Source organism: Nicotiana attenuata, unplaced genomic scaffold, assembly GCF_001879085.1.
Source record: "Nicotiana attenuata strain UT unplaced genomic scaffold, NIATTr2, whole genome shotgun sequence".
NCBI lineage: Eukaryota > Viridiplantae > Streptophyta > Magnoliopsida > Solanales > Solanaceae > Nicotiana > Nicotiana attenuata.
Window position 1 is genome coordinate 164,349 of NW_017672486.1, and position 4,296 is coordinate 168,644.

Sequence of the window (4,296 nt, forward strand, 5' to 3'; positions counted from 1 at the left end):
CGTGTCCCGAATTTCACTGTAACCCCCCCTCCCCCAAACCCGTCTCTCTCAGTTCCACCTTGCCCCTCAGACGACCTACAAAACCCTAATACGCCGCCGCCCTTTCCCATCGTCCTCCGGTGGCGCACCACCTCCATTCACCACCAAAATAACACCCCGGAACCCCCAAGCCCCCCTCATTCCAAATCCCCATTGCGTTCTCTTCAAACCCCCCCAGAGCTTCTCGAATATTGAATTAAAGGATGAACCCTAAAAAATTCAAAGTCATTTTCTATGAAATTTGGAAGCATGCATGGTCATAGGATGATATTTCTTCGAGTTTTGAAGGTCGGACTCAACAAGATTGATGTCGTTCAGTTTGTTCTTAACAAAGAACAATTAACCAACATTAGTCTTATTGGGTCCTTTGTTTCCGTCAGGTTTCGAGGCTCGATTTGGTAAGTGCCTCTTCCCCTTTTGTATTTTTCTTTTTGTCGTTGTCTTATTGTCTTCCTCCTTCCCTTTTCTATAGCCTAAATGTCTTACAATAATCTGGGCGAAACTCGTTTAATCGTCTGAAGTTTAATTTGTTCTCCGTCCATTATTTTTATCTGCCTCCTCTGTCTGCTTTTCTTCTTCTTTATGAAAGCCTGATTCTCTGACTTCTTTAGTCCATTAAGTTTAGTTAATTTTTTGGTTTATTTTTGTTTAATCACCTAGTTAATTAGGCCTATAACTTAATCAATTTCTTGCTATGTAGTTAAGCTAATTAATTCATTCACCCTTATCTCTGTTTGAATGCATTTTAAAAGGTTTCCGGATTTCTTCTTTTGGGAATTTTGGTCAGTTTTAAAACTTGGGAATCTTTGCTTGATTTGAATTGGGTTCTGAAAAATCAGAAGCCCAAGAGAGGATTCAATTTGGGTTTACAGACCCATACCAAATTTGGTTGGGTCAACTTGACCCATATTTTGACGGGAAGGGTAATTAGCAGGGGTGTGAGGGGTAAATTGGGGAGTCTAGCTTGGGGAATCTTTAAAAAAAGCTGAATAGGAAGCTTCCTAAGAAGCTAGGGTGGGGACTAATCTGAAATTTTGAATTTTATACAAAGGTTCCCTAAGCAAAAACCAAAATTGAAAAAGGGGCAAAGTGCAAAAACTGAACCCTTAAAGCTGCCCTAATGCCTTGCCTATAAAGGCATCATAACTTGACACTCAAGGGAGACTTTGAAGGCATAAAATTCAGACAAATCAAAAACAGCTAAAATTTCAAAAAATCACTATTCCATTAAAACTTCTTCTGTGATTCTGGAGGTTCTTAATTTCTGAAGCAAAATTATGATTCGTCTAGGTTTGAAATGGGTTGAATCTGGGTTTGTAAAAGTTTGGTTTGAAGTTTACTGAGCTACTGTTCGATTGAAACTGGTTGTGGACTGCTGTACATCATCTTTCTTGGTCTGAAATCGATTTTGCTGGGTATTTTACTGTTGCTGGGGTTCTGCTCTGTTGCTGCTTGGCTGATTCCCCACTCTTTTGTTTCGATTTCTCTTTTTCCAGGTACCCTGATCTTAAGCATGTAAAGAAATGGTTCATGAAGTATTGTGAAGAAAGATGAAGATTTATGTTTTCCTTTATTAGATGTTCCTTTTCTTTATTTTCTTTCTCAGCTTGCCGTGTCAATTTCTTTATCTTAGCATGTTTAAAGTGAGGTTGTGCTTCGAACCTTGAGTCTTATGTTGAAACTGTGATAGGGTTGTTGTTTAGTAGTTACTGATTTCCATTTGTTTAAATCTCTAGGTTTGTTATTGATAGAAGTGTCAATTGATTTTTTGATCCATGATATGTGTGTGAGTCCAGATTACTTGAGTATTTTGTTAATTGCAAAGTTAATATAATCAGAGTTGAGCATGCTAGGGATTTGGATCTTAATAATCTGTTTGCATGAAGTTTTTTTTTGGCACTTTTGGTAAGGGATGCTGAATCCATGTGGTAATTTGCTCCTTGGTTGTTTTCTTCAAATGAACCAAGGTTTTGGGTTAAATATATGTGGAGGTTAGTATAATATGGGAGTCCTGAGTGACAAAGNGTAATTGCCGTTTCTTTAAAATAAGTTTTTTTTTGGTTTCAATTCCAACGTTATACATGTAGGTTTAATTTAAATAGATCTTGTATGGAGTCTTCTGTTAAATCGACAGTCTCAATGATGCATTCGTGTATGGGTTCTATATTCAATTGATGTCCATTAGTCAATTAGTAAAATCTGAAATTTAGTCAATTAGTCTCCTATTTATGTATGGTTTGCCATGTTTGCGGCTCGATGTCAGGCCAAAAGGGACAGCCTCCCTTCTCATTGGCGTGTGATTGATCCTCATTTGAGGAATGGGCTTACTCTCGAGCCCAGTATTGTGCACCTTTTGTGCATCCCATTTAGCTGTTGCTTAACTTATTTCCGATTTGGGTAATCAATTCTTCAACTGCCTCACCATATGATTATAACTAGGTCTTAGATTAAATTTCAGGATTTGATTAATTTAATAATTGGATTAAGCCAGAACTCTACATCTTCCCAATGGGAATAATCAATTAGTTAAGGTGTGCCATATTAGCCGAATGTATAATTTATGGCCCTCGCAAGCTTAGCTAAAATTTCCTTTTAAAATTGGAAATCGAGGTGTGCCGTGCCAAAAAAAATACTTGAATTGCATGGCCCTCATTGAATTATTTCTTTTAAACCCTTAGAAATTGAGGCGTGCCACTTAGCGAATTTTCCGTGGCCCTCGCAAAGTTGAAAACGCGTAGTTGCTTTAGGCGCGTTATTTTAATAATTTACCTTCCTAAACTCGGGTGCGCATTTATGTGACCCAAATCCAAATCTCAACAATGTCAGATAGAATATGTCGAGAGCCGCGAGTGCATTTATGTGTCGTGGTTCAAGACGTATTTTAAATGACGTTGCAATTTTTCCTTAAAATTTAATAAAAGCGGCTATAGAGTTAAAATTGCACCATAGGCTAAAACATGCATTAAAATCAAGTGAATAGGCCAAATATAACAGTTGAGCGACCGTGCTAGAACCACAGAACTCGGGAATGCCTAACACCTTCTCCTGGGTTAACAGAATTTCTTACCCGGATTTCTGTGTTCGCGGACTGTAAAACAGAGTCAATCTTTCCTCGATTCGGGATTTGAACCAATGACTTGGGACACCATAAATTATCCCAAGTGGCGACTCTGAATCTAATAAATAATCCCATATCGATTGTCCTTTAATTGGAAAAAACTCCCTTATACCCTTCCAGGGGTAGAAAAAAGGAGGTGTGACAGCTCTGGCGACTCTGCTGGGGAAAAGAACCCAGAACTCATGGTTCAGGGATCAGAATTCGAGCTTAGAATAACTGTTATAGTTTGCTTTATTTATTATCTGATTTTTACATATTGAGCCTAATGTGCTAATTGCCGCTTTTTACCGCTTTGATATTATTTGAATTGTATATAGACTGTTACCAAACCCTTCTCTTCTCATCTTCGGGGATGTGCACGCTGGCGTGACTCCCTATTCTGTTAGTGTCATACCTTGAAATAAGAAAGAGGCTCGGACAAATTACTAAGCCGGATGGCCTTTTGGTTCCCGGTACGTAGCCCCCTCATCGGCTCGAGTTGTCCGCTCGGGTACATAAGTCTAGAACAAATACCCAGGTTTTGAACCTAGAATAACTCAGCCTCATGCCGGATCCCTAGTAGGAATATTTGTTTGCATCATGTGCATTTGACTTTGGAGACTCAACACAGGGGTTGGGTCTGTCTAGGACAGGTGTACCCGAAATTAAAAGACCATCCTGATGCATCTTACTTGCTACTTGTGCATTCATTTGCTTCGAATTTGCATGTTGACCGGCTTATAGGGGAAAAGTTGAGAAGGAAAGTCAATGGGAGGACTGAGAGAGATAACTGTCTGTTTTTGAAAAACCAATGTCCAAAATATACTGAAACTCTGCCGAAATTTTGAAAAAAAAAAGAAAAAAAAGTTGGTTTTTGTTTTGTCAAAATTGCCCGAACTACGCCAATTTGATTCTCACCGGATGTGGGATACGTAGGAAACCCCCATCGGGTCCAACTTCCCTTTTTGAAAAAATAGCCCAAAAGGAAAAAAAATTTATTTTAAATAAGCGGTGATGCCATTCTTGTCTAAAATAGCCGAATGTCCCCAAAAGGACGCCGGAAGGCTGTTTTTGCAAGAACAGCCGCCTTTGGTTTCTTTCGCCTTTGGTTTCTTTTCAAATTTTTAGGCTGGTTGCCAAGCACAGCCTTAAAATCTCCC